At 44.0% G+C, this 25,927-nt stretch overlaps 41 non-coding genes across 41 annotated transcripts; all 41 read right to left on the bottom strand.

The window, feature by feature from the left end:
* Positions 1–7: 7 nt before the first annotated feature.
* Positions 8–126, bottom strand: LOC134117986 (5S ribosomal RNA). Its single transcript, XR_009949543.1, has one exon. It is a non-coding gene; the product is annotated as a 5S ribosomal RNA (ribosomal RNA).
* A 396-nt stretch (positions 127–522) lies between these two features.
* LOC134117985 (5S ribosomal RNA) lies at positions 523–641 on the bottom strand. The gene has a single exon (XR_009949542.1). It is a non-coding gene; the product is annotated as a 5S ribosomal RNA (ribosomal RNA).
* Positions 642–980: 339 nt separating this feature from the next.
* On the bottom strand, positions 981–1,099 carry LOC134117983 (5S ribosomal RNA). The gene has a single exon (XR_009949540.1). It is a non-coding gene; the product is annotated as a 5S ribosomal RNA (ribosomal RNA).
* A 394-nt stretch (positions 1,100–1,493) lies between these two features.
* On the bottom strand, positions 1,494–1,612 carry LOC134117982 (5S ribosomal RNA). The gene has a single exon (XR_009949539.1). It is a non-coding gene; the product is annotated as a 5S ribosomal RNA (ribosomal RNA).
* Positions 1,613–1,951: 339 nt separating this feature from the next.
* On the bottom strand, positions 1,952–2,070 carry LOC134117981 (5S ribosomal RNA). Its single transcript, XR_009949538.1, has one exon. It is a non-coding gene; the product is annotated as a 5S ribosomal RNA (ribosomal RNA).
* Positions 2,071–2,466: 396 nt separating this feature from the next.
* Positions 2,467–2,585, bottom strand: LOC134117980 (5S ribosomal RNA). The gene has a single exon (XR_009949537.1). It is a non-coding gene; the product is annotated as a 5S ribosomal RNA (ribosomal RNA).
* A 339-nt stretch (positions 2,586–2,924) lies between these two features.
* On the bottom strand, positions 2,925–3,043 carry LOC134117979 (5S ribosomal RNA). The gene has a single exon (XR_009949536.1). It is a non-coding gene; the product is annotated as a 5S ribosomal RNA (ribosomal RNA).
* Positions 3,044–3,439: 396 nt separating this feature from the next.
* LOC134117978 (5S ribosomal RNA) lies at positions 3,440–3,558 on the bottom strand. Its single transcript, XR_009949535.1, has one exon. It is a non-coding gene; the product is annotated as a 5S ribosomal RNA (ribosomal RNA).
* A 339-nt stretch (positions 3,559–3,897) lies between these two features.
* On the bottom strand, positions 3,898–4,016 carry LOC134117977 (5S ribosomal RNA). Its single transcript, XR_009949534.1, has one exon. It is a non-coding gene; the product is annotated as a 5S ribosomal RNA (ribosomal RNA).
* Positions 4,017–4,412: 396 nt separating this feature from the next.
* Positions 4,413–4,531, bottom strand: LOC134117976 (5S ribosomal RNA). Its single transcript, XR_009949533.1, has one exon. It is a non-coding gene; the product is annotated as a 5S ribosomal RNA (ribosomal RNA).
* Positions 4,532–4,870: 339 nt separating this feature from the next.
* Positions 4,871–4,989, bottom strand: LOC134117975 (5S ribosomal RNA). Its single transcript, XR_009949532.1, has one exon. It is a non-coding gene; the product is annotated as a 5S ribosomal RNA (ribosomal RNA).
* Positions 4,990–5,385: 396 nt separating this feature from the next.
* LOC134117974 (5S ribosomal RNA) lies at positions 5,386–5,504 on the bottom strand. The gene has a single exon (XR_009949531.1). It is a non-coding gene; the product is annotated as a 5S ribosomal RNA (ribosomal RNA).
* Positions 5,505–5,843: 339 nt separating this feature from the next.
* Positions 5,844–5,962, bottom strand: LOC134118650 (5S ribosomal RNA). The gene has a single exon (XR_009950210.1). It is a non-coding gene; the product is annotated as a 5S ribosomal RNA (ribosomal RNA).
* A 396-nt stretch (positions 5,963–6,358) lies between these two features.
* Positions 6,359–6,477, bottom strand: LOC134117972 (5S ribosomal RNA). Its single transcript, XR_009949529.1, has one exon. It is a non-coding gene; the product is annotated as a 5S ribosomal RNA (ribosomal RNA).
* Positions 6,478–6,816: 339 nt separating this feature from the next.
* LOC134117971 (5S ribosomal RNA) lies at positions 6,817–6,935 on the bottom strand. The gene has a single exon (XR_009949528.1). It is a non-coding gene; the product is annotated as a 5S ribosomal RNA (ribosomal RNA).
* Positions 6,936–7,331: 396 nt separating this feature from the next.
* LOC134117970 (5S ribosomal RNA) lies at positions 7,332–7,450 on the bottom strand. Its single transcript, XR_009949527.1, has one exon. It is a non-coding gene; the product is annotated as a 5S ribosomal RNA (ribosomal RNA).
* A 396-nt stretch (positions 7,451–7,846) lies between these two features.
* On the bottom strand, positions 7,847–7,965 carry LOC134117969 (5S ribosomal RNA). The gene has a single exon (XR_009949526.1). It is a non-coding gene; the product is annotated as a 5S ribosomal RNA (ribosomal RNA).
* Positions 7,966–8,304: 339 nt separating this feature from the next.
* LOC134117968 (5S ribosomal RNA) lies at positions 8,305–8,423 on the bottom strand. Its single transcript, XR_009949525.1, has one exon. It is a non-coding gene; the product is annotated as a 5S ribosomal RNA (ribosomal RNA).
* A 396-nt stretch (positions 8,424–8,819) lies between these two features.
* LOC134117967 (5S ribosomal RNA) lies at positions 8,820–8,938 on the bottom strand. Its single transcript, XR_009949524.1, has one exon. It is a non-coding gene; the product is annotated as a 5S ribosomal RNA (ribosomal RNA).
* Positions 8,939–9,277: 339 nt separating this feature from the next.
* Positions 9,278–9,396, bottom strand: LOC134117966 (5S ribosomal RNA). Its single transcript, XR_009949523.1, has one exon. It is a non-coding gene; the product is annotated as a 5S ribosomal RNA (ribosomal RNA).
* A 396-nt stretch (positions 9,397–9,792) lies between these two features.
* LOC134117965 (5S ribosomal RNA) lies at positions 9,793–9,911 on the bottom strand. The gene has a single exon (XR_009949522.1). It is a non-coding gene; the product is annotated as a 5S ribosomal RNA (ribosomal RNA).
* Positions 9,912–10,250: 339 nt separating this feature from the next.
* Positions 10,251–10,369, bottom strand: LOC134118649 (5S ribosomal RNA). Its single transcript, XR_009950209.1, has one exon. It is a non-coding gene; the product is annotated as a 5S ribosomal RNA (ribosomal RNA).
* A 396-nt stretch (positions 10,370–10,765) lies between these two features.
* Positions 10,766–10,884, bottom strand: LOC134117964 (5S ribosomal RNA). The gene has a single exon (XR_009949521.1). It is a non-coding gene; the product is annotated as a 5S ribosomal RNA (ribosomal RNA).
* A 339-nt stretch (positions 10,885–11,223) lies between these two features.
* Positions 11,224–11,342, bottom strand: LOC134117963 (5S ribosomal RNA). Its single transcript, XR_009949520.1, has one exon. It is a non-coding gene; the product is annotated as a 5S ribosomal RNA (ribosomal RNA).
* Positions 11,343–11,738: 396 nt separating this feature from the next.
* On the bottom strand, positions 11,739–11,857 carry LOC134117961 (5S ribosomal RNA). Its single transcript, XR_009949518.1, has one exon. It is a non-coding gene; the product is annotated as a 5S ribosomal RNA (ribosomal RNA).
* A 339-nt stretch (positions 11,858–12,196) lies between these two features.
* LOC134118941 (5S ribosomal RNA) lies at positions 12,197–12,315 on the bottom strand. Its single transcript, XR_009950502.1, has one exon. It is a non-coding gene; the product is annotated as a 5S ribosomal RNA (ribosomal RNA).
* A 393-nt stretch (positions 12,316–12,708) lies between these two features.
* LOC134117960 (5S ribosomal RNA) lies at positions 12,709–12,827 on the bottom strand. Its single transcript, XR_009949517.1, has one exon. It is a non-coding gene; the product is annotated as a 5S ribosomal RNA (ribosomal RNA).
* A 339-nt stretch (positions 12,828–13,166) lies between these two features.
* LOC134117959 (5S ribosomal RNA) lies at positions 13,167–13,285 on the bottom strand. The gene has a single exon (XR_009949516.1). It is a non-coding gene; the product is annotated as a 5S ribosomal RNA (ribosomal RNA).
* Positions 13,286–13,681: 396 nt separating this feature from the next.
* LOC134117958 (5S ribosomal RNA) lies at positions 13,682–13,800 on the bottom strand. The gene has a single exon (XR_009949515.1). It is a non-coding gene; the product is annotated as a 5S ribosomal RNA (ribosomal RNA).
* Positions 13,801–14,139: 339 nt separating this feature from the next.
* On the bottom strand, positions 14,140–14,258 carry LOC134117957 (5S ribosomal RNA). The gene has a single exon (XR_009949514.1). It is a non-coding gene; the product is annotated as a 5S ribosomal RNA (ribosomal RNA).
* A 396-nt stretch (positions 14,259–14,654) lies between these two features.
* Positions 14,655–14,773, bottom strand: LOC134117956 (5S ribosomal RNA). The gene has a single exon (XR_009949513.1). It is a non-coding gene; the product is annotated as a 5S ribosomal RNA (ribosomal RNA).
* Positions 14,774–15,112: 339 nt separating this feature from the next.
* Positions 15,113–15,231, bottom strand: LOC134117955 (5S ribosomal RNA). The gene has a single exon (XR_009949512.1). It is a non-coding gene; the product is annotated as a 5S ribosomal RNA (ribosomal RNA).
* A 396-nt stretch (positions 15,232–15,627) lies between these two features.
* On the bottom strand, positions 15,628–15,746 carry LOC134117954 (5S ribosomal RNA). The gene has a single exon (XR_009949511.1). It is a non-coding gene; the product is annotated as a 5S ribosomal RNA (ribosomal RNA).
* Positions 15,747–16,085: 339 nt separating this feature from the next.
* Positions 16,086–16,204, bottom strand: LOC134118648 (5S ribosomal RNA). Its single transcript, XR_009950208.1, has one exon. It is a non-coding gene; the product is annotated as a 5S ribosomal RNA (ribosomal RNA).
* Positions 16,205–16,599: 395 nt separating this feature from the next.
* On the bottom strand, positions 16,600–16,718 carry LOC134117953 (5S ribosomal RNA). Its single transcript, XR_009949510.1, has one exon. It is a non-coding gene; the product is annotated as a 5S ribosomal RNA (ribosomal RNA).
* A 339-nt stretch (positions 16,719–17,057) lies between these two features.
* Positions 17,058–17,176, bottom strand: LOC134117952 (5S ribosomal RNA). Its single transcript, XR_009949509.1, has one exon. It is a non-coding gene; the product is annotated as a 5S ribosomal RNA (ribosomal RNA).
* Positions 17,177–17,571: 395 nt separating this feature from the next.
* On the bottom strand, positions 17,572–17,690 carry LOC134117950 (5S ribosomal RNA). The gene has a single exon (XR_009949507.1). It is a non-coding gene; the product is annotated as a 5S ribosomal RNA (ribosomal RNA).
* Positions 17,691–18,029: 339 nt separating this feature from the next.
* Positions 18,030–18,148, bottom strand: LOC134117949 (5S ribosomal RNA). The gene has a single exon (XR_009949506.1). It is a non-coding gene; the product is annotated as a 5S ribosomal RNA (ribosomal RNA).
* A 6,565-nt stretch (positions 18,149–24,713) lies between these two features.
* Positions 24,714–24,832, bottom strand: LOC119206035 (5S ribosomal RNA). The gene has a single exon (XR_005117835.1). It is a non-coding gene; the product is annotated as a 5S ribosomal RNA (ribosomal RNA).
* A 339-nt stretch (positions 24,833–25,171) lies between these two features.
* LOC119206034 (5S ribosomal RNA) lies at positions 25,172–25,290 on the bottom strand. Its single transcript, XR_005117834.2, has one exon. It is a non-coding gene; the product is annotated as a 5S ribosomal RNA (ribosomal RNA).
* A 339-nt stretch (positions 25,291–25,629) lies between these two features.
* On the bottom strand, positions 25,630–25,748 carry LOC119206033 (5S ribosomal RNA). Its single transcript, XR_005117833.2, has one exon. It is a non-coding gene; the product is annotated as a 5S ribosomal RNA (ribosomal RNA).
* Between the last annotated feature and the right edge of the window lie 179 nt (positions 25,749–25,927).

Raw genomic sequence — 25,927 nt, 5'->3', positions numbered from 1 at the left:
GTGAAAAAGCTTACGGCACCTGGGATTCCCAGGCGGTCTTCCATCCAGGTACTAACCAGGCCCTGCTCTGCTTAGCTTCCGAGATCAGACGAGATCGGGCGGAACCAGAGAGGTATGGCCGTAAGCTGCTTTTTATCTTTTTCCTAATCCTTTAGAACGTGTCAAAGATAATCAGAAGAGTTTCTTTTTCTAAAATTGAAGCAGTTCTTAGGATTGGCAAGAGAGGTTCCTAAAACCTGAAGGTAACTTTACTTTTCTTCACTGGCAATTCTAACATGTTGGGTTAGCACCTGTATTTCAACGGCTAAATTACAAACAAAAGTAGGCCAATTGTTAAATGTTGATCAACACTAATTTAGCAACCATGAAACGGAATCAATTTTGATGATATTGTCTAAGTTCCTTATATATCCAACGTTAAAACAACACTAAACATGCATCTCTTCGACAATGTGATATACTTTTTGTAATTTGTAGGTGTACAATCTGCGGCGCTCGGCGGCTTTCAGAGAGAAGTGAAAAAGCTTACGGCACCTGGGATTCCCAGGCGGTCTTCCATCCAGGTACTAACCAGGCCCTGCTCTGCTTAGCTTCCGAGATCAGACGAGATCGGGCGGAACCAGAGAGGTATGGCCGTAAGCTGCTTTTTATCTTTTTCCTAATCCTTTATAATGCGTCAAAAAATTATGTCACGCCTGCCGTTGGCATCTTTGTGTGGTTTAAATAAGGGTATGCAAAGAAGGCTGTGACATCCTATGCCGAAAATTGGATGGACTAGAGAAGACCCGCCCAGGAGTCCCAGCCAATCGGTGGATGGCCATTGCAGTCCCCGCCACCTCAAATGGCCTGACGATGGTATGGACGTAAGCCACCTTTCATCTTCTTCCTATTGCATCTCTTCTACAATGTGAAATACTTTTTACAATTGTGTAGGTGTACAATCTGCGGCGCTGGGCGGCTTTCGGAGAGAGAAGTGAAAAAGCTTACGGCACCTGGGATTCCCAGGCGGTCTTCCATCCAGGTACTAACCAGGCCCTGCTCTGCTTAGCTTCCGAGATCAGACGAGATCGGGCGGAACCAGAGAGGTATGGCCGTAAGCTGCTTTAATATCTTTTTCCTAATCCTTTAGAACGTGTCAAAGATAATCAGAAGTTTCTTTTTCTAAAATTGAAGCAGTTCTTAGCATTGGCAAGAGAGGTTCCTAAAGCCTGAAGGTAACTTTACTTTTCTTCACTGGCAATTCTAACATGTTGGGTTAGCACCTGTATTTCAACGGCTAAATTACAAACAATAGTATGCCAATCGTAAATGTTGATCAACACTAATTTAGCAATCATGAAACGGAATCATTTTGGATAATATTGTCTAATTTCCTTTCATATCCAACGTTAAAACAACACTAAACATGCATCTCTTCGACAATGTGATATACTTTTTGTAATTTGTAGGTGTACAATCTGCGGCGCTCGGCGGCTTTCAGAGAGAAGTGAAAAAGCTTACGGCACCTGGGATTCCCAGGCGGTCTTCCATCCAGGTACTAACCAGGCCCTGCTCTGCTTAGCTTCCGAGATCAGACGAGATCGGGCGGAACCAGAGAGGTATGGCCGTAAGCTGCTTTTTATCTTTTTCCTAATCCTTTATAATGCGTCAAAAAATTATGTCACGCCTGCCGTTGGCATCTTTGTGTGGGTTAAATAAGGGTATGCAAAGAAGGCTGTGACATCCTATGCCGAAAATTGGATGGACTAGAGAAGACCCGCCCAGGAGTCCCAGCCAATCGGTGGATGGCCATTGCAGTCCCCGCCACCTCAAATGGCCTGACGATGGTATGGACGTAAGCCACCTTTCATCTTCTTCCTATTGCATCTCTTCTACAATGTGAAATACTTTTTACAATTGTGTAGGTGTAGAATCTGCGGCGCTGGGCGGCTTTCGGAGAGAGAAGTGAAAAAGCTTACGGCACCTGGGATTCCCAGGCGGTCTTCCATCCAGGTACTAACCAGGCCCTGCTCTGCTTAGCTTCCGAGATCAGACGAGATCGGGCGGAACCAGAGAGGTATGGCCGTAAGCTGCTTTTTATCTTTTTCCTAATCCTTTAGAACGTGTCAAAGATAATCAGAAGAGTTTCTTTTTCTAAAATTGAAGCAGTTCTTAGGATTGGCAAGAGAGGTTCCTAAAACCTGAAGGTAACTTTACTTTTCTTCACTGGCAATTCTAACATGTTGGGTTAGCACCTGTATTTCAACGGCTAAATTACAAACAAAAGTAGGCCAATTGTTAAATGTTGATCAACACTAATTTAGCAACCATGAAACGGAATCAATTTTGATGATATTGTCTAAGTTCCTTATATATCCAACGTTAAAACAACACTAAACATGCATCTCTTCGACAATGTGATATACTTTTTGTAATTTGTAGGTGTACAATCTGCGGCGCTCGGCGGCTTTCAGAGAGAAGTGAAAAAGCTTACGGCACCTGGGATTCCCAGGCGGTCTTCCATCCAGGTACTAACCAGGCCCTGCTCTGCTTAGCTTCCGAGATCAGACGAGATCGGGCGGAACCAGAGAGGTATGGCCGTAAGCTGCTTTTTATCTTTTTCCTAATCCTTTATAATGCGTCAAAAAATTATGTCACGCCTGCCGTTGGCATCTTTGTGTGGGTTAAATAAGGGTATGCAAAGAAGGCTGTGACATCCTATGCCGAAAATTGGATGGACTAGAGAAGACCCGCCCAGGAGTCCCAGCCAATCGGTGGATGGCCATTGCAGTCCCCGCCACCTCAAATGGCCTGACGATGGTATGGACGTAAGCCACCTTTCATCTTCTTCCTATTGCATCTCTTCTACAATGTGAAATACTTTTTACAATTGTGTAGGTGTAGAATCTGCGGCGCTGGGCGGCTTTCGGAGAGAGAAGTGAAAAAGCTTACGGCACCTGGGATTCCCAGGCGGTCTTCCATCCAGGTACTAACCAGGCCCTGCTCTGCTTAGCTTCCGAGATCAGACGAGATCGGGCGGAACCAGAGAGGTATGGCCGTAAGCTGCTTTTTATCTTTTTCCTAATCCTTTAGAACGTGTCAAAGATAATCAGAAGAGTTTCTTTTTCTAAAATTGAAGCAGTTCTTAGGATTGGCAAGAGAGGTTCCTAAAACCTGAAGGTAACTTTACTTTTCTTCACTGGCAATTCTAACATGTTGGGTTAGCACCTGTATTTCAACGGCTAAATTACAAACAAAAGTAGGCCAATTGTTAAATGTTGATCAACACTAATTTAGCAACCATGAAACGGAATCAATTTTGATGATATTGTCTAAGTTCCTTATATATCCAACGTTAAAACAACACTAAACATGCATCTCTTCGACAATGTGATATACTTTTTGTAATTTGTAGGTGTACAATCTGCGGCGCTCGGCGGCTTTCAGAGAGAAGTGAAAAAGCTTACGGCACCTGGGATTCCCAGGCGGTCTTCCATCCAGGTACTAACCAGGCCCTGCTCTGCTTAGCTTCCGAGATCAGACGAGATCGGGCGGAACCAGAGAGGTATGGCCGTAAGCTGCTTTTTATCTTTTTCCTAATCCTTTATAATGCGTCAAAAAATTATGTCACGCCTGCCGTTGGCATCTTTGTGTGGGTTAAATAAGGGTATGCAAAGAAGGCTGTGACATCCTATGCCGAAAATTGGATGGACTAGAGAAGACCCGCCCAGGAGTCCCAGCCAATCGGTGGATGGCCATTGCAGTCCCCGCCACCTCAAATGGCCTGACGATGGTATGGACGTAAGCCACCTTTCATCTTCTTCCTATTGCATCTCTTCTACAATGTGAAATACTTTTTACAATTGTGTAGGTGTAGAATCTGCGGCGCTGGGCGGCTTTCGGAGAGAGAAGTGAAAAAGCTTACGGCACCTGGGATTCCCAGGCGGTCTTCCATCCAGGTACTAACCAGGCCCTGCTCTGCTTAGCTTCCGAGATCAGACGAGATCGGGCGGAACCAGAGAGGTATGGCCGTAAGCTGCTTTTTATCTTTTTCCTAATCCTTTAGAACGTGTCAAAGATAATCAGAAGAGTTTCTTTTTCTAAAATTGAAGCAGTTCTTAGGATTGGCAAGAGAGGTTCCTAAAACCTGAAGGTAACTTTACTTTTCTTCACTGGCAATTCTAACATGTTGGGTTAGCACCTGTATTTCAACGGCTAAATTACAAACAAAAGTAGGCCAATTGTTAAATGTTGATCAACACTAATTTAGCAACCATGAAACGGAATCAATTTTGATGATATTGTCTAAGTTCCTTATATATCCAACGTTAAAACAACACTAAACATGCATCTCTTCGACAATGTGATATACTTTTTGTAATTTGTAGGTGTACAATCTGCGGCGCTCGGCGGCTTTCAGAGAGAAGTGAAAAAGCTTACGGCACCTGGGATTCCCAGGCGGTCTTCCATCCAGGTACTAACCAGGCCCTGCTCTGCTTAGCTTCCGAGATCAGACGAGATCGGGCGGAACCAGAGAGGTATGGCCGTAAGCTGCTTTTTATCTTTTTCCTAATCCTTTATAATGCGTCAAAAAATTATGTCACGCCTGCCGTTGGCATCTTTGTGTGGGTTAAATAAGGGTATGCAAAGAAGGCTGTGACATCCTATGCCGAAAATTGGATGGACTAGAGAAGACCCGCCCAGGAGTCCCAGCCAATCGGTGGATGGCCATTGCAGTCCCCGCCACCTCAAATGGCCTGACGATGGTATGGACGTAAGCCACCTTTCATCTTCTTCCTATTGCATCTCTTCTACAATGTGAAATACTTTTTACAATTGTGTAGGTGTAGAATCTGCGGCGCTGGGCGGCTTTCGGAGAGAGAAGTGAAAAAGCTTACGGCACCTGGGATTCCCAGGCGGTCTTCCATCCAGGTACTAACCAGGCCCTGCTCTGCTTAGCTTCCGAGATCAGACGAGATCGGGCGGAACCAGAGAGGTATGGCCGTAAGCTGCTTTTTATCTTTTTCCTAATCCTTTAGAACGTGTCAAAGATAATCAGAAGAGTTTCTTTTTCTAAAATTGAAGCAGTTCTTAGGATTGGCAAGAGAGGTTCCTAAAACCTGAAGGTAACTTTACTTTTCTTCACTGGCAATTCTAACATGTTGGGTTAGCACCTGTATTTCAACGGCTAAATTACAAACAAAAGTAGGCCAATTGTTAAATGTTGATCAACACTAATTTAGCAACCATGAAACGGAATCAATTTTGATGATATTGTCTAAGTTCCTTATATATCCAACGTTAAAACAACACTAAACATGCATCTCTTCGACAATGTGATATACTTTTTGTAATTTGTAGGTGTACAATCTGCGGCGCTCGGCGGCTTTCAGAGAGAAGTGAAAAAGCTTACGGCACCTGGGATTCCCAGGCGGTCTTCCATCCAGGTACTAACCAGGCCCTGCTCTGCTTAGCTTCCGAGATCAGACGAGATCGGGCGGAACCAGAGAGGTATGGCCGTAAGCTGCTTTTTATCTTTTTCCTAATCCTTTATAATGCGTCAAAAAATTATGTCACGCCTGCCGTTGGCATCTTTGTGTGGGTTAAATAAGGGTATGCAAAGAAGGCTGTGATATCCTATGCCGAAAATTGGATGGACTAGAGAAGACCCGCCCAGGAGTCCCAGCCAATCGGTGGATGGCCATTGCAGTTCCCGCCACCTCAAATGGCCTGACGATGGTATGGACGTAAGCCACCTTTCATCTTCTTCCTATTGCATCTCTTCTACAATGTGAAATACTTTTTACAATTGTGTAGGTGTAGAATCTGCGGCGCTGGGCGGCTTTCGGAGAGAGAAGTGAAAAAGCTTACGGCACCTGGGATTCCCAGGCGGTCTTCCATCCAGGTACTAACCAGGCCCCGCTCTGCTTAGCTTCCGAGATCAGACGAGATCGGGCGGAACCAGAGAGGTATGGCCGTAAGCTGCTTTTTATCTTTTTCCTAATCCTTTAGAACGTGTCAAAGATAATCAGAAGAGTTTCTTTTTCTAAAATTGAAGCAGTTCTTAGGATTGGCAAGAGAGGTTCCTAAAACCTGAAGGTAACTTTACTTTTCTTCACTGGCAATTCTAACATGTTGGGTTAGCACCTGTATTTCATCGGCTAAATTACAAACAAAAGTAGGCCAATTGTTAAATGTTGATCAACACTAATTTAGCAACCATGAAACGGAATCAATTTTGATGATATTGTCTAAGTTCCTTATATATCCAACGTTAAAACAACACTAAACATGCATCTCTTCGACAATGTGATATACTTTTTGTAATTTGTAGGTGTACAATCTGCGGCGCTCGGCGGCTTTCAGAGAGAAGTGAAAAAGCTTACGGCACCTGGGATTCCCAGGCGGTCTTCCATCCAGGTACTAACCAGGCCCTGCTCTGCTTAGCTTCCGAGATCAGACGAGATCGGGCGGAACCAGAGAGGTATGGCCGTAAGCTGCTTTTTATCTTTTTCCTAATCCTTTATAATGCGTCAAAAAATTATGTCACGCCTGCCGTTGGCATCTTTGTGTGGGTTAAATAAGGGTATGCAAAGAAGGCTGTGACATCCTATGCCGAAAATTGGATGGACTAGAGAAGACCCGCCCAGGAGTCCCAGCCAATCGGTGGATGGCCATTGCAGTCCCCGCCACCTCAAATGGCCTGACGATGGTATGGACGTAAGCCACCTTTCATCTTCTTCCTATTGCATCTCTTCTACAATGTGAAATACTTTTTACAATTGTGTAGGTGTACAATCTGCGGCGCTGGGCGGCTTTCGGAGAGAGAAGTGAAAAAGCTTACGGCACCTGGGATTCCCAGGCGGTCTTCCATCCAGGTACTAACCAGGCCCTGCTCTGCTTAGCTTCCGAGATCAGACGAGATCGGGCGGAACCAGAGAGGTATGGCCGTAAGCTGCTTTTTATCTTTTTCCTAATCCTTTAGAACGTGTCAAAGATAATCAGAAGAGTTTCTTTTTCTAAAATTGAAGCAGTTCTTAGGATTGGCAAGAGAGGTTCCTAAAACCTGAAGGTAACTTTACTTTTCTTCACTGGCAATTCTAACATGTTGGGTTAGCACCTGTATTTCAACGGCTAAATTACAAACAAAAGTAGGCCAATTGTTAAATGTTGATCAACACTAATTTAGCAACCATGAAACGGAATCAATTTTGATGATATTGTCTAAGTTCCTTATATATCCAACGTTAAAACAACACTAAACATGCATCTCTTCGACAATGTGATATACTTTTTGTAATTTGTAGGTGTACAATCTGCGGCGCTCGGCGGCTTTCAGAGAGAAGTGAAAAAGCTTACGGCACCTGGGATTCCCAGGCGGTCTTCCATCCAGGTACTAACCAGGCCCTGCTCTGCTTAGCTTCCGAGATCAGACGAGATCGGGCGGAACCAGAGAGGTATGGCCGTAAGCTGCTTTTTATCTTTTTCCTAATCCTTTAGAACGTGTCAAAGATAATCAGAAGAGTTTCTTTTTCTAAAATTGAAGCAGTTCTTAGGATTGGCAAGAGAGGTTCCTAAAACCTGAAGGTAACTTTACTTTTCTTCACTGGCAATTCTAACATGTTGGGTTAGCACCTGTATTTCAACGGCTAAATTACAAACAAAAGTAGGCCAATTGTTAAATGTTGATCAACACTAATTTAGCAACCATGAAACGGAATCAATTTTGATGATATTGTCTAAGTTCCTTATATATCCAACGTTAAAACAACACTAAACATGCATCTCTTCGACAATGTGATATACTTTTTGTAATTTGTAGGTGTACAATCTGCGGCGCTCGGCGGCTTTCAGAGAGAAGTGAAAAAGCTTACGGCACCTGGGATTCCCAGGCGGTCTTCCATCCAGGTACTAACCAGGCCCTGCTCTGCTTAGCTTCCGAGATCAGACGAGATCGGGCGGAACCAGAGAGGTATGGCCGTAAGCTGCTTTTTATCTTTTTCCTAATCCTTTATAATGCGTCAAAAAATTATGTCACGCCTGCCGTTGGCATCTTTGTGTGGGTTAAATAAGGGTATGCAAAGAAGGCTGTGACATCCTATGCCGAAAATTGGATGGACTAGAGAAGACCCGCCCAGGAGTCCCAGCCAATCGGTGGATGGCCATTGCAGTCCCCGCCACCTCAAATGGCCTGACGATGGTATGGACGTAAGCCACCTTTCATCTTCTTCCTATTGCATCTCTTCTACAATGTGAAATACTTTTTACAATTGTGTAGGTGTAGAATCTGCGGCGCTGGGCGGCTTTCGGAGAGAGAAGTGAAAAAGCTTACGGCACCTGGGATTCCCAGGCGGTCTTCCATCCAGGTACTAACCAGGCCCTGCTCTGCTTAGCTTCCGAGATCAGACGAGATCGGGCGGAACCAGAGAGGTATGGCCGTAAGCTGCTTTTTATCTTTTTCCTAATCCTTTAGAACGTGTCAAAGATAATCAGAAGAGTTTCTTTTTCTAAAATTGAAGCAGTTCTTAGGATTGGCAAGAGAGGTTCCTAAAACCTGAAGGTAACTTTACTTTTCTTCACTGGCAATTCTAACATGTTGGGTTAGCACCTGTATTTCAACGGCTAAATTACAAACAAAAGTAGGCCAATTGTTAAATGTTGATCAACACTAATTTAGCAACCATGAAACGGAATCAATTTTGATGATATTGTCTAAGTTCCTTATATATCCAACGTTAAAACAACACTAAACATGCATCTCTTCGACAATGTGATATACTTTTTGTAATTTGTAGGTGTACAATCTGCGGCGCTCGGCGGCTTTCAGAGAGAAGTGAAAAAGCTTACGGCACCTGGGATTCCCAGGCGGTCTTCCATCCAGGTACTAACCAGGCCCTGCTCTGCTTAGCTTCCGAGATCAGACGAGATCGGGCGGAACCAGAGAGGTATGGCCGTAAGCTGCTTTTTATCTTTTTCCTAATCCTTTATAATGCGTCAAAAAATTATGTCACGCCTGCCGTTGGCATCTTTGTGTGGGTTAAATAAGGGTATGCAAAGAAGGCTGTGACATCCTATGCCGAAAATTGGATGGACTAGAGAAGACCCGCCCAGGAGTCCCAGCCAATCGGTGGATGGCCATTGCAGTCCCCGCCACCTCAAATGGCCTGACGATGGTATGGACGTAAGCCACCTTTCATCTTCTTCCTATTGCATCTCTTCTACAATGTGAAATACTTTTTACAATTGTGTAGGTGTAGAATCTGCGGCGCTGGGCGGCTTTCGGAGAGAGAAGTGAAAAAGCTTACGGCACCTGGGATTCCCAGGCGGTCTTCCATCCAGGTACTAACCAGGCCCTGCTCTGCTTAGCTTCCGAGATCAGACGAGATCGGGCGGAACCAGAGAGGTATGGCCGTAAGCTGCTTTTTATCTTTTTCCTAATCCTTTAGAACGTGTCAAAGATAATCAGAAGAGTTTCTTTTTCTAAAATTGAAGCAGTTCTTAGGATTGGCAAGAGAGGTTCCTAAAACCTGAAGGTAACTTTACTTTTCTTCACTGGCAATTCTAACATGTTGGGTTAGCACCTGTATTTCAACGGCTAAATTACAAACAAAAGTAGGCCAATTGTTAAATGTTGATCAACACTAATTTAGCAACCATGAAACGGAATCAATTTTGATGATATTGTCTAAGTTCCTTATATATCCAACGTTAAAACAACACTAAACATGCATCTCTTCGACAATGTGATATACTTTTTGTAATTTGTAGGTGTACAATCTGCGGCGCTCGGCGGCTTTCAGAGAGAAGTGAAAAAGCTTACGGCACCTGGGATTCCCAGGCGGTCTTCCATCCAGGTACTAACCAGGCCCTGCTCTGCTTAGCTTCCGAGATCAGACGAGATCGGGCGGAACCAGAGAGGTATGGCCGTAAGCTGCTTTTTATCTTTTTCCTAATCCTTTATAATGCGTCAAAAAATTATGTCACGCCTGCCGTTGGCATCTTTGTGTGGGTTAAATAAGGGTATGCAAAGAAGGCTGTGATATCCTATGCCGAAAATTGGATGGACTAGAGAAGACCCGCCCAGGAGTCCCAGCCAATCGGTGGATGGCCATTGCAGTTCCCGCCACCTCAAATGGCCTGACGATGGTATGGACGTAAGCCACCTTTCATCTTCTTCCTATTGCATCTCTTCTACAATGTGAAATACTTTTTACAATTGTGTAGGTGTAGAATCTGCGGCGCTGGGCGGCTTTCGGAGAGAGAAGTGAAAAAGCTTACGGCACCTGGGATTCCCAGGCGGTCTTCCATCCAGGTACTAACCAGGCCCCGCTCTGCTTAGCTTCCGAGATCAGACGAGATCGGGCGGAACCAGAGAGGTATGGCCGTAAGCTGCTTTTTATCTTTTTCCTAATCCTTTAGAACGTGTCAAAGATAATCAGAAGAGTTTCTTTTTCTAAAATTGAAGCAGTTCTTAGGATTGGCAAGAGAGGTTCCTAAAACCTGAAGGTAACTTTACTTTTCTTCACTGGCAATTCTAACATGTTGGGTTAGCACCTGTATTTCATCGGCTAAATTACAAACAAAAGTAGGCCAATTGTTAAATGTTGATCAACACTAATTTAGCAACCATGAAACGGAATCAATTTTGATGATATTGTCTAAGTTCCTTATATATCCAACGTTAAAACAACACTAAACATGCATCTCTTCGACAATGTGATATACTTTTTGTAATTTGTAGGTGTACAATCTGCGGCGCTCGGCGGCTTTCAGAGAGAAGTGAAAAAGCTTACGGCACCTGGGATTCCCAGGCGGTCTTCCATCCAGGTACTAACCAGGCCCTGCTCTGCTTAGCTTCCGAGATCAGACGAGATCGGGCGGAACCAGAGAGGTATGGCCGTAAGCTGCTTTTTATCTTTTTCCTAATCCTTTATAATGCGTCAAAAAATTATGTCACGCCTGCCGTTGGCATCTTTGTGTGGGTTAAATAAGGGTATGCAAAGAAGGCTGTGACATCCTATGCCGAAAATTGGATGGACTAGAGAAGACCCGCCCAGGAGTCCCAGCCAATCGGTGGATGGCCATTGCAGTCCCCGCCACCTCAAATGGCCTGACGATGGTATGGACGTAAGCCACCTTTCATCTTCTTCCTATTGCATCTCTTCTACAATGTGAAATACTTTTTACAATTGTGTAGGTGTACAATCTGCGGCGCTGGGCGGCTTTCGGAGAGAGAAGTGAAAAAGCTTACGGCACCTGGGATTCCCAGGCGGTCTTCCATCCAGGTACTAACCAGGCCCTGCTCTGCTTAGCTTCCGAGATCAGACGAGATCGGGCGGAACCAGAGAGGTATGGCCGTAAGCTGCTTTTTATCTTTTTCCTAATCCTTTAGAACGTGTCAAAGATAATCAGAAGAGTTTCTTTTTCTAAAATTGAAGCAGTTCTTAGGATTGGCAAGAGAGGTTCCTAAAACCTGAAGGTAACTTTACTTTTCTTCACTGGCAATTCTAACATGTTGGGTTAGCACCTGTATTTCAACGGCTAAATTACAAACAAAAGTAGGCCAATTGTTAAATGTTGATCAACACTAATTTAGCAACCATGAAACGGAATCAATTTTGATGATATTGTCTAAGTTCCTTATATATCCAACGTTAAAACAACACTAAACATGCATCTCTTCGACAATGTGATATACTTTTTGTAATTTGTAGGTGTACAATCTGCGGCGCTCGGCGGCTTTCAGAGAGAAGTGAAAAAGCTTACGGCACCTGGGATTCCCAGGCGGTCTTCCATCCAGGTACTAACCAGGCCCTGCTCTGCTTAGCTTCCGAGATCAGACGAGATCGGGCGGAACCAGAGAGGTATGGCCGTAAGCTGCTTTTTATCTTTTTCCTAATCCTTTATAATGCGTCAAAAAATTATGTCACGCCTGCCGTTGGCATCTTTGTGTGGGTTAAATAAGGGTATGCAAAGAAGGCTGTGATATCCTATGCCGAAAATTGGATGGACTAGAGAAGACCCGCCCAGGAGTCCCAGCCAATCGGTGGATGGCCATTGCAGTTCCCGCCACCTCAAATGGCCTGACGATGGTATGGACGTAAGCCACCTTTCATCTTCTTCCTATTGCATCTCTTCTACAATGTGAAATACTTTTTACAATTGTGTAGGTGTAGAATCTGCGGCGCTGGGCGGCTTTCGGAGAGAGAAGTGAAAAAGCTTACGGCACCTGGGATTCCCAGGCGGTCTTCCATCCAGGTACTAACCAGGCCCCGCTCTGCTTAGCTTCCGAGATCAGACGAGATCAGGCGGAACCAGAGAGGTATGGCCGTAAGCTGCTTTTCATCTTTTTCCTAATCCTTTAAAACGTGTCAAAGATAATCAGAAGTTTCTTTTTCTAAAATTGAAGCAGTTCTTAGCATTGGCAAGAGAGGTTCCTAAAGCCTGAAGGTAACTTTACTTTTCTTCACTGGCAATTCTAACATGTTGGGTTAGCACCTGTATTTCAACGGCTAAATTACAAACAATAGTATGCCAATCGTAAATGTTGATCAACACTAATTTAGCAATCATGAAACGGAATCATTTTGGATAATATTGTCTAATTTCCTTTCATATCCAACGTTAAAACAACACTAAACATGCATCTCTTCGACAATGTGATATACTTTTTGTAATTTGTAGGTGTACAATCTGCGGCGCTCGGCGGCTTTCAGAGAGAAGTGAAAAAGCTTACGGCACCTGGGATTCCCAGGCGGTCTTCCATCCAGGTACTAACCAGGCCCTGCTCTGCTTAGCTTCCGAGATCAGACGAGATCGGGCGGAACCAGAGAGGTATGGCCGTAAGCTGCTTTTTATCTTTTTCCTAATCCTTTATAATGCGTCAAAAAATTATGTCACGCCTGCCGTTGGCATCTTTGTGTGGGTTAAATAAGGGTATGCAAAGAAGGCTGTGACATCCTATGCCGAAAATTGGATGGACTAGAGAAGACCCGCCCAGGAGTCCCAGCCAATCGGTGGATGGCCATTGCAGTCCCCGCCACCTCAAATGGCCTGACGATGGTATGGACGTAAGCCACCTTTCATCTTCTTCCTATTGCATCTCTTCTACAATGTGAAATACTTTTTACAATTGTGTAGGTGTAGAATCTGCGGCGCTGGGCGGCTTTCGGAGAGAGAAGTGAAAAAGCTTACGGCACCTGGGATTCCCAGGCGGTCTTCCATCCAGGTACTAACCAGGCCCTGCTCTGCTTAGCTTCCGAGATCAGACGAGATCGGGCGGAACCAGAGAGGTATGGCCGTAAGCTGCTTTTTATCTTTTTCCTAATCCTTTAGAACGTGTCAAAGATAATCAGAAGAGTTTCTTTTTCTAAAATTGAAGCAGTTCTTAGGATTGGCAAGAGAGGTTCCTAAAACCTGAAGGTAACTTTACTTTTCTTCACTGGCAATTCTAACATGTTGGGTTAGCACCTGTATTTCAACGGCTAAATTACAAACAAAAGTAGGCCAATTGTTAAATGTTGATCAACACTAATTTAGCAACCATGAAACGGAATCAATTTTGATGATATTGTCTAAGTTCCTTATATATCCAACGTTAAAACAACACTAAACATGCATCTCTTCGACAATGTGATATACTTTTTGTAATTTGTAGGTGTACAATCTGCGGCGCTCGGCGGCTTTCAGAGAGAAGTGAAAAAGCTTACGGCACCTGGGATTCCCAGGCGGTCTTCCATCCAGGTACTAACCAGGCCCTGCTCTGCTTAGCTTCCGAGATCAGACGAGATCGGGCGGAACCAGAGAGGTATGGCCGTAAGCTGCTTTTTATCTTTTTCCTAATCCTTTATAATGCGTCAAAAAATTATGTCACGCCTGCCGTTGGCATCTTTGTGTGGGTTAAATAAGGGTATGCAAAGAAGGCTGTGACATCCTATGCCGAAAATTGGATGGACTAGAGAAGACCCGCCCAGGAGTCCCAGCCAATCGGTGGATGGCCATTGCAGTCCCCGCCACCTCAAATGGCCTGACGATGGTATGGACGTAAGCCACCTTTCATCTTCTTCCTATTGCATCTCTTCTACAATGTGAAATACTTTTTACAATTGTGTAGGTGTAGAATCTGCGGCGCTGGGCGGCTTTCGGAGAGAGAAGTGAAAAAGCTTACGGCACCTGGGATTCCCAGGCGGTCTTCCATCCAGGTACTAACCAGGCCCTGCTCTGCTTAGCTTCCGAGATCAGACGAGATCGGGCGGAACCAGAGAGGTATGGCCGTAAGCTGCTTTTTATCTTTTTCCTAATCCTTTAGAACGTGTCAAAGATAATCAGAAGAGTTTCTTTTTCTAAAATTGAAGCAGTTCTTAGGATTGGCAAGAGAGGTTCCTAAAACCTGAAGGTAACTTTACTTTTCTTCACTGGCAATTCTAACATGTTGGGTTAGCACCTGTATTTCAACGGCTAAATTACAAACAAAAGTAGGCCAATTGTTAAATGTTGATCAACACTAATTTAGCAACCATGAAACGGAATCAATTTTGATGATATTGTCTAAGTTCCTTATATATCCAACGTTAAAACAACACTAAACATGCATCTCTTCGACAATGTGATATACTTTTTGTAATTTGTAGGTGTACAATCTGCGGCGCTCGGCGGCTTTCAGAGAGAAGTGAAAAAGCTTACGGCACCTGGGATTCCCAGGCGGTCTTCCATCCAGGTACTAACCAGGCCCTGCTCTGCTTAGCTTCCGAGATCAGACGAGATCGGGCGGAACCAGAGAGGTATGGCCGTAAGCTGCTTTTTATCTTTTTCCTAATCCTTTATAATGCGTCAAAAAATTATGTCACGCCTGCCGTTGGCATCTTTGTGTGGGTTAAATAAGGGTATGCAAAGAAGGCTGTGACATCCTATGCCGAAAATTGGATGGACTAGAGAAGACCCGCCCAGGAGTCCCAGCCAATCGGTGGATGGCCATTGCAGTCCCCGCCACCTCAAATGGCCTGACGATGGTATGGACGTAAGCCACCTTTCATCTTCTTCCTATTGCATCTCTTCTACAATGTGAAATACTTTTTACAATTGTGTAGGTGTACAATCTGCGGCGCTGGGCGGCTTTCGGAGAGAGAAGTGAAAAAGCTTACGGCACCTGGGATTCCCAGGCGGTCTTCCATCCAGGTACTAACCAGGCCCTGCTCTGCTTAGCTTCCGAGATCAGACGAGATCGGGCGGAACCAGAGAGGTATGGCCGTAAGCTGCTTTTTATCTTTTTCCTAATCCTTTAGAACGTGTCAAAGATAATCAGAAGAGTTTCTTTTTCTAAAATTGAAGCAGTTCTTAGGATTGGCAAGAGAGGTTCCTAAAACCTGAAGGTAACTTTACTTTTCTTCACTGGCAATTCTAACATGTTGGGTTAGCACCTGTATTTCAACGGCTAAATTACAAACAAAAGTAGGCCAATTGTTAAATGTTGATCAACACTAATTTAGCAACCATGAAACGGAATCAATTTTGATGATATTGTCTAAGTTCCTTATATATCCAACGTTAAAACAACACTAAACATGCATCTCTTCGACAATGTGATATACTTTTTGTAATTTGTAGGTGTACAATCTGCGGCGCTCGGCGGCTTTCAGAGAGAAGTGAAAAAGCTTACGGCACCTGGGATTCCCAGGCGGTCTTCCATCCAGGTACTAACCAGGCCCTGCTCTGCTTAGCTTCCGAGATCAGACGAGATCGGGCGGAACCAGAGAGGTATGGCCGTAAGCTGCTTTTTATCTTTTTCCTAATCCTTTATAATGCGTCAAAAAATTATGTCACGCCTGCCGTTGGCATCTTTGTGTGGGTTAAATAAGGGTATGCAAAGAAGGCTGTGATATCCTATGCCGAAAATTGGATGGACTAGAGAAGACCCGGCCAGGAGTCCCAGCCAATCGGTGGATGGCCATTGCAGTCCCCGCCACCTCAAATGGCCTGACGATGGTATGGACGTAAGCCACCTTTCATCTTCTTCCTATTGCATCTCTTCTACAATGTGAAATACTTTTTACAATTGTGTAGGTGTAGAATCTGCGGCGCTGGGCGGCTTTCGGAGAGAGAAGTGAAAAAGCTTACGGCACCTGGGATTCCCAGGCGGTCTTCCATCCAGGTACTAACCAGGCCCCGCTCTGCTTAGCTTCCGAGATCAGACGAGATCGGGCGGAACCAGAGAGGTATGGCCGTAAGCTGCTTTTCATCTTTTTCCTAATCCTTTAAAACGTGTCAAAGATAATCAGAAGTTTCTTTTTCTAAAATTGAAGCAGTTCTTAGCATTGGCAAGAGAGGTTCCTAAAGCCTGAAGGTAACTTTACTTTTCTTCACTGGCAATTCTAACATGTTGGGTTAGCACCTGTATTTCAACGGCTAAATTACAAACAATAGTATGCCAATCGTAAATGTTGATCAACACTAATTTAGCAATCATGAAACGGAATCATTTTGGATAATATTGTCTAATTTCCTTTCATATCCAACGTTAAAACAACACTAAACATGCATCTCTTCAACAATGTGATATTCTTTTTGTAATTTGTAGGTGTACAATCTGCGGCGCTCGGCGGCTTTCGGAGAGAGAAGTGAAAAAGCTTACGGCACCTGGGATTCCCAGGCGGTCTTCCATCCAGGTACTAACCAGGCCCTGCTCTGCTTAGCTTCCGAGATCAGACGAGATCGGGCGGAACCAGAGAGGTATGGCCGTAAGCTGCTTTTCATCTTTTTCCTAATCCTTTATAATGCGTCAATGAATTATGACACGCCTGCCGTTGGCATCTTTGTGTGGGTTAAATAAGGGTATGCAAAGAAGGCTGTGACATCCCATGCCGAAAATTGGATGGACTAGAGAAGACCCGCCCAGGAGTCCCAGCCAATCGGTGAATGGCCATTGCAGTCCCCGCCACCTCAAATGGCCTGACGATGGTATGGACGTAAGCCACCTTTCATCTTCTTCCTATTGCATCTCTTCTACAATGTGAATTTTTTTTTACAATTGTGTAGGTGTACAATCTACGGCGCTGGGCGGCTTTCAGAGAGAGAAGTGAAAAAGCTTACGGCACCTGGGATTCCCAGGCGGTCTTCCATCCAGGTACTAACCAGGCCCTGCTCTGCTTAGCTTCCGAGATCAGACGAGATCGGGCGGAACCAGAGAGGTATGGCCGTAAGCTGCTTTTCATCTTTTTCCTAATCCTTTAAAACGTGTCAAAGATAATCAGAAGTTTCTTTTTCTAAAATTGAAGCAGTTCTTAGCATTGGCAAGAGAGGTTCCTAAAGCCTGAAGGTAACTTTACTTTTCTTCACTGGCAATTCTAACATGTTGGGTTAGCACCTGTATTTCAACGGCTAAATTACAAACAATAGTATGCCAATCGTAAATGTTGATCAACACTAATTTAGCAATCATGAAACGGAATCATTTTGGATAATATTGTCTAATTTCCTTTCATATCCAACGTTAAAACAACACTAAACATGCATCTCTTCAACAATGTGATATTCTTTTTGTAATTTGTAGGTGTACAATCTGCGGCGCTCGGCGGCTTTCGGAGAGAGAAGTGAAAAAGCTTACGGCACCTGGGATTCCCAGGCGGTCTTCCATCCAGGTACTAACCAGGCCCTGCTCTGCTTAGCTTCCGAGATCAGACGAGATCGGGCGGAACCAGAGAGGTATGGCCGTAAGCTGCTTTTCATCTTTTTCCTAATCCTTTATAATGCGTCAATGAATTATGACACGCCTGCCGTTGGCATCTTTGTGTGGGTTAAATAAGGGTATGCAAAGAAGGCTGTGACATCCCATGCCGAAAATTGGATGGACTAGAGAAGACCCGCCCAGGAGTCCCAGCCAATCGGTGAATGGCCATTGCAGTCCCCGCCACCTCAAATGGCCTGACGATGGTATGGACGTAAGCCACCTTTCATCTTCTTCCTATTGCATCTCTTCTACAATGTGAATTTTTTTTTACAATTGTGTAGGTGTACAATCTACGGCGCTGGGCGGCTTTCAGAGAGAGAAGTGAAAAAGCTTACGGCACCTGGGATTCCCAGGCGGTCTTCCATCCAGGTACTAACCAGGCCCTGCTCTGCTTAGCTTCCGAGATCAGACGAGATCGGGCGGAACCAGAGAGGTATGGCCGTAAGCTGCTTTTCATCTTTTTCCTAATCCTTTAAAACGTGTCAAAGATAATCAGAAGTTTCTTTTTCTAAAATTGAAGCAGTTCTTAGCATTGGCAAGAGAGGTTCCTAAAGCCTGAAGGTAACTTTACTTTTCTTCACTGGCAATTCTAACATGTTGGGTTAGCACCTGTATTTCAACGGCTAAATTACAAACAATAGTATGCCAATCGTAAATGTTGATCAACACTAATTTAGCAATCATGAAACGGAATCATTTTGGATAATATTGTCTAATTTCCTTTCATATCCAACGTTAAAACAACACTAAACATGCATCTCTTCAACAATGTGATATTCTTTTTGTAATTTGTAGGTGTACAATCTGCGGCGCTCGGCGGCTTTCGGAGAGAGAAGTGAAAAAGCTTACGGCACCTGGGATTCCCAGGCGGTCTTCCATCCAGGTACTAACCAGGCCCTGCTCTGCTTAGCTTCCGAGATCAGACGAGATCGGGCGGAACTTTTTTTTTTTATCTTTTATTATCAAAAATACATGACATTTTATTTTAAAATACATACAACCCAGAGGGTACCGACATACAAAACAAAATAAAACACTACACAAAACCATACGAAAGAAAACCCTAAAACAAAGGGCCTTCTAGGGGGTAATCCACACAACCTTATTTTCACACAACCATATGGTTCACAAGGAGAAGCATAACTTCTCTTCATCAATGCTACATATTGTGGTACCTTCCATAAAATGTTTCTTGCACCATTCCCTTTTACACATAAATAACAGCTTTACATGCGCTTTAAACATATTCTTAAACATTTCAATTACGTCTGTTTTTTTGTGATCAAATAGCGCCCTGTTCCTTTTTAAGAGTACCGCATATCTCGCAAAGCCAAGAATGGTGTTGGTTGCAATTGTTGTACTATCTTTCTTTTTTGGCAAGCCAAAAAGCCAGACCCACTCCCACTGGCCAATGTGTTTGGCCCCCACTCCACAACAGGTCGTCAATATAGATTTGATATATGTGTGAATGGAATTTAAACCGGAACATTTCAAAAATAGATGCTCCAGATCTTCGTCTTCCCTTTCACACACAGCACACGTCCTTTGACAAATGTTTTTGTGGATCTGATGCAGGACAATACTAGTGTATATCCTCCTGTGCCTCAGCTTGAAATCTGCTTGGAATAAAGCATGTGGTAGGTGAGGTACATCTAAATTTAACCAAATGGTCCCCATCTGCTCATCTGGGAAAAGTTCCTTCCACCTTTTCTCCGATGCAGGCTTCATGGCCACTTTCCGTACCAGTATGTTATAAATGCATTTTGTTTTGGCTTTACCTATTGGCGTATACTTGTCCCCGAGGCACAGAAGGAATTCCATTTCATCGTCCTGCATCCGCTCCTCGTCATCTGTAAGGTGTAACCAATCATTGTCCACACAGTTAAATACTCTTGCACCAACATCTCTAATTTGTTTTGCTCTATACCTAACATTGGCTCTTTTGAGGCCTACTTCCGTTTTGTTTATATCAAAAACCCAATCTCCTGCTGCTTTACATATGCTCCCCAAGGAGGTCAACCCCGCACTCTCGAGTGCTTTCGACACAATGGGCCTTCCTGCATAAACAAAGAAAGGGGAGTTGAGAAAAGGTAACTGCATCACGTGCGCTCTCCATTTGCAGTCAAGGCTGAGGTGGGGAAGAATCTTGTCCCAAGCCTCCAGCACCTCACGATAGAACCCCGGCAGCCCCCCAATCACATCCCTGGGACTGAAGGCACCTAAATTGAAGTAGCTCTTCTCTCCGTATTCAGCCAGGAGCCCTGCCAGGGTGTCTTTCCAAGGATGCTTCCTCTTCGCATCCAAAAACCGTCCAAGCATTTTAACCCTTAGCGCATCTCTTTTGGCACCAATATCCATCAGAGTTAGACCCCCCTCCTCTTTCTTAGCTATTAAGGTCTTGCGTGCTATCATATTTCCCTTCCCTCTCCACAAAAAAGAGGATGTCACACTATTCAGAGAATGGAGCGCCCATTCGGGCAGCTCGCAAGATCCCAAAATATGTACAATTGTTGACAGTACCAGCGCATTACACACTTTTACCTTCCCTCTGATGGTAAGCCCACGGGCCTGCCACATATTACAGATATTTCTAGTTCGTTTTATGGCTTCATGCCAGTTTTTATCCCGGGCAGCGCTTTCGTTTTTCCCTATATACACTCCTAAAACTTTCCTCTCATCTACTAATTTGAAACCCCATTTATTTATATCCATGCTATCTTCTTTAAACACCATTATTTCTGATTTCCCACTGTTAACTTTAGCTCCCGAAGCCTTTTCGTAATCATTTATATGATTCATTACCCTCTCTATATATGTACTATTTCTTAAAAATATATTAATATCATCTGCATACTGTACTACTTTTAAATTCCTATTCCCATTCGTATTGATCCCCACTATCCTATCATCGTTATTTATCATTAAAGCCAACGGTTCTACCACCAGGCTGAAGAGCGTAGCTGACATAGGGCATCCCTGTCGTATTGACCTCCGCAGCCCCACCTGATCGGTCAGGAACCCATTTACCTTAATCCTGCTTCTGGCATTCACATACAATAATTTAACCCAGTTAATATATCTCTCCCCAAAACCATATTTACTTAACACCTCCCACAAAAAACTATGCTCTACTCGATCAAACGCTTTCTCTAGATCGATCCCCAATAAACACCCACCTTCCCTATTTAGGATCCCCACTACATTTTTTACCGTTATTATATTATCATTAATCTCCCTGCCTGGAATACCATACGTTTGCGTTTCTGTAACAATACCTTTTATCACCTCCCTCATCCTAAAGGCTAATATTTTTGCAATGATTTTATAATCCATATTTAAAACACTTATTGGTCTGTAATAGTCTAACTTATCTTTACTCCCTTTCTTCTTGTATATTAATGTGATGATCCCCTCCGTAAGCTTATCTGAAGTTTTTTTTTCCTTCTCCATTTCTTCAAACACTTGAAGCAGGATTGGGGAGAAAAACTCTGGGAAACCCTGATACAGTTCTGCCGTAAGTCCGTCGGACCCCGGGCTCTTATTCTTTTTAAGATTTTTGATTGCAGTCTCTATGTCCTGTACAGCTATATCCTTATCACAAAGGACTTTGTCATTTGCACTTATTTTTTTCTCAATGTGGCTGGTAATCCGTTCTATCTGCTCTTTCTCTGGGCTTTGCCCTTTATATAACTCCTCATAGTATTCATGTACTATACCCAATATCTCATCTTTTTCTTTACATATCACACCACTTTTGTTCTGCAGTTGCTGTATATGTTGTCTCTCCTGCGTTACTTTTTCCAGCCCCAAGAAGTAAGCCGTGCTTCTTTCCCCTTCAAGCAGTGCCTGAGACCTACTCCTCACCGCTGCACCTTTGCATCTTTTGGCCTCAAACTCTGCAAGTTTTATTTTATACACTTCATATTCCTCGCTACTATACTTTTCATCCAATTCCATCTTTTCTATTTCCACATTCAACAACTCGTTTATTATACTTTCCTTTCTCTTTTCTTCCCATCTTTTCTCTCGACTATAGTTGATACTTAATTTTTTGATTCTCAGTTTAATATCTTCCCAGAATTCTATTTTATTATCAACATATTTTATACCACTCATTCCATTAATTAATAGATTCCTGATCTTATTTTTATATATCTTGTCCTCTAATAAGCTGTTATTGTGGCACCATATCCCTCTTCCCCTTTTAACAGTGACATCTCCCAACTTCAATTCAATTTGAGCATGATCGCTCCATGTGTTGAATATGTACTGAATGTCATAAGTCTGTCTGATCATCCCTGATGCTACCAGAGCCAAATCTATACGGGACTGCTTTAATCGACCCTGCACGATTTGCCTCCTTGAAAACCCTCTAGTGCTGGGGTGGAGTACCCTCCACACATCAATCAAGTTTGAACCCGAAATTAGGTTTTTGAGTACCGTCCTACTTGAATCATTCTTATATGTGTTGTTTTTAGAGCTATCTCTGTTGCTCAGAACCACCTTAAAGTCTCCTATTATTATAGTTTTGTTGTTGATCCACCTATTTAAATCCATAAAAAATTTCTTCCTATCATTCTCTACGTTCGGAGCATGTATATTTATTAATCTAATAATTTCATCATTGACTAAAATTTCTAGAATTATACATTTACCATCATTGCCTCTATAAATGCATTTGCTATTGGTATCATGTTGTTTTTTTATCAACACCGCTACTCCTCCTGTTCTTCCACTTCCTTCAGCAGAGTATACCGTCCCTCTCCAATGCTTGTGTACATATTTGGTTGTGATCAAGTCCCAGTGTGTTTCTTGAAGACACAATATGTCTGTCAGATGGTTCTTACTAAACACTGCTTGAATCTTGTCTGCATTTCTGAAACCATTTGTATTTAGGGAGGTTATACTTATATCCACAGAACCCATTAGCGCATACATAAATATTATTATCATGAACGTGTTCATTATGGCTTATCCTTAGAGCAAGGATTTTTTTTCTTCCTTGCCCTGTTTTTCCCCCCCTGCTCCCCCCGCCTCTTTCTCACCTCTATTATTTTTTCCACATCCATTTCAGAGTCTGATGCGGTATCCAGCAGCAAAGGTGGAGTCCCACCGGTGTTGACGTCCACTGCATCCAGGGTGGCTCCCATCCCCAAAAACTCACTCTCTATTGCCTCAGCGGTAGGTGGCGTGCTCTCTGGAGCCCTGTTCTGCACCTCTGTCTCTTGCCCAAACGCCTGTGTCTTTTCAGGCTCCTCCTGCAACAGTGGTTTTCTCAGCCTGCCGTCCTGCACCTTCCCTTTTCCTTGGCTTGGCGCCGCCTCAGGTGCAGCCGTTGAAACGGTCGTCTCCTCCTCAGCCGCTTCCAGCCATTCCGGAAATACCTCCAGCACGCCCACGCTGCTCTCATCCTCTTCCTCATGACCACCTGCATCCTCGTCGCTGCCGCCGATCCCCTCCTTGTCGCTTTCTCCTTCTTCCTCACCCCTCTCTTGGGTGCTGGCTCCAGTTTGGCTCGGTTCCTCCTCCCGCATGTTACATCTGCAATGCTCCGTCTCCTCCCCGCATAGGGTACACTTTTTCTGATGTTTTCGGGGGCATTCTCTGGCGTAGTGCCCCTGTACCCCACACTGGTGGCACATAAACTCCGGACAGTACCGTACTATGTGTCCTGGCTGCATGCACATCCGGCACACCCTCACCTGTTTGTCATGCAACACCCTGAAATATTCTGCCCCCAATACAGTGTTGAATTTTGTAGAATATGGGAGTGACTGTACATGTTCATTAAATCTGACCCGGACAAATCTTGTCCCGTCTGCCACCTTGGTGCCTGGCCACATCCGTCTTTTATAAGGGGAGACCGCAGAGACCCCCCAACCCCTCAGTTTGCACTCAATCTCAGTGTCCTCTATATAATATGGTAGGTTGAGAAAAGAAACAACCAGTTCATCATTGCTGATTTCCCTTGCATGGACCTTGGTATCACCTATTTTGAAGCCATCCATGAGCCTCTGCTTCCCTTTTGGGTGGCTCATGGTGACTTCATACTTCTTTGGGTTTATCACCCGGCAGGCCATGAGTCCTCCACAAATCTCCTTAATGCAGTGCATCAGTTCCATTACAGGGATCGTAATATCCCCCTCTGTCTCCACACTCACGGTCAAGCTCCGCTGTCTTTTCCCGTCCTCATTGTTATTCTCGCCGTCATTCCCACTTGTCTTCTCCTTTCTTTGTCCATCTGCCATCATCTTCATCATTGGCATCTGTCCACTTTGTGTTTGTTCACGCTGTTGGTCCATCATTGAAAAAAGGGATGAAAAAAAACCCTCACACAAAAAAGGATAATTCCTTCGAGTATGCACAAAACCCGGTAAAAAAGAAAAATGTCCCCCAGACAGTGTAACACTGCTGGGGGATATTAAACAACAAAGTCTCACAAAGAAAAACAATCTCACTCAGAGCATTGAAATCTCAAGAAAAAAGAGAAGGGAAAAAAGTCCTCCAAAAGACGTGTGCCAAACAAATCTAGCTTGTAACTCACTTCCTGCAATGGGCGGAGCCTTCACATGTGATCAGACGAGATCGGGCGGAACCAGAGAGGTATGGCCGTAAGCTGCTTTTCATCTTTTTCCTAATCCTTTAAAACGTGTCAAAGATAATCAGAAGTTTCTTTTTCTAAAATTGAAGCAGTTCTTAGCATTGGCAAGAGAGGTTCCTAAAGCCTGAAGGTAACTTTACTTTTCTTCACTGGCAATTCTAACATGTTGGGTTAGCACCTGTATTTCAACGGCTAAATTACAAACAATAGTATGCCAATCGTAAATGTTGATCAACACTAATTTAGCAATCATGAAACGGAATCATTTTGGATAATATTGTCTAATTTCCGTTCATATCCAACGTTAAAACAACACTAAACATGCATCTCTTCAACAATGTGATGTTCTTTTTGTAATTTGTAGGTGTACAATCTGCGGCGCTCGGCGGCTTTCGGAGAGAGAAGTGAAAAAGCTTACGGCACCTGGGATTCCCAGGCGGTCTTCCATCCAGGTACTAACCAGGCCCTGCTCTGCTTAGCTTCCGAGATCAGACGAGATCGGGCGGAACCAGAGAGGTATGGCCGTAAGCTGCTTTTCATCTTTTTCCTAATCCTTTATAATGCGTCAATGAATTATGACACGCCTGCCGTTGGCATCTTTGTGTGGGTTAAATAAGGGTATGCAAAGAAGGCTGTGACATCCCATGCCGAAAATTGGATGGACTAGAGAAGACCCGCCCAGGAGTCCCAGCCAATCGGTGAATGGCCATTGCAGTCCCCGCCACCTCAAATGGCCTGACGATGGTATGGACGTAAGCCACCTTTCATCTTCTTCCTATTGCATCTCTTCTACAATGTGAAATTTTTTTTACAATTGTGTAGGTGTACAATCTACGGCGCTGGGCGGCTTTCAGAGAGAGAAGTGAAAAAGCTTACGGCACCTGGGATTCCCAGGCGGTCTTCCATCCAGGTTCTAACCAGGCCCTGCTCTGCTTAGCTTCCGAGATCAGACGAGATCGGGCGGAACCAGAGAGGTATGGCCGTAAGCTGCTTTTCATCTTTTTCCTAATCCTTTATAATGCGTCAATGAATTATGACACGCCTGCCGTTGGCATCTTTGTGTGGGTTAAATAAGGGTATGCAAAGAAGGCTGTGACATCCCATGCCGAAAATTGGATGGACTAGAGAAGACCCGCCCAGGAGTCCCAGCCAATCGGTGAATGGCCATTGCAGTCCCCGCCACCTCAAATGGCCTGACGATGGTATGGACGTAAGCCACCTTTCATCTTCTTCCTATTGCATCTCTTCTACAATGTGAATTTTTTTTTACAATTGTGTAGGTGTACAATCTACGGCGCTGGGCGGCTTTCAGAGAGAGAAGTGAAAAAGCTTACGGCACCTGGGATTCCCAGGCGATCTTCCATCCAGGTACTAACCAGGCCCTGCTCTGCTTAGCTTCCGAGATCAGACGAGATCGGGCGGAACCAGAGAGGTATGGCCGTAAGCTGCTTTTCATCTTTTTCCTAATCCTTTAAAACGTGTCAAAGATAATCAGAAGTTTCTTTTTCTAAAATTGAAGCAGTTCTTAGCATTGGCAAGAGAGGTTCCTAAAGCCTGAAGGTAACTTTACTTTTCTTCACTGGCAATTCTAACATGTTGGGTTAGCACCTGTATTTCAACGGCTA

Source organism: Pungitius pungitius, unplaced genomic scaffold (assembly GCF_949316345.1).
Source record: "Pungitius pungitius unplaced genomic scaffold, fPunPun2.1 scaffold_24, whole genome shotgun sequence".
Classification (NCBI taxonomy): Eukaryota; Metazoa; Chordata; class Actinopteri; order Perciformes; family Gasterosteidae; genus Pungitius; species Pungitius pungitius.
This window is presented reverse-complemented; position numbering and strand designations above follow the sequence as displayed.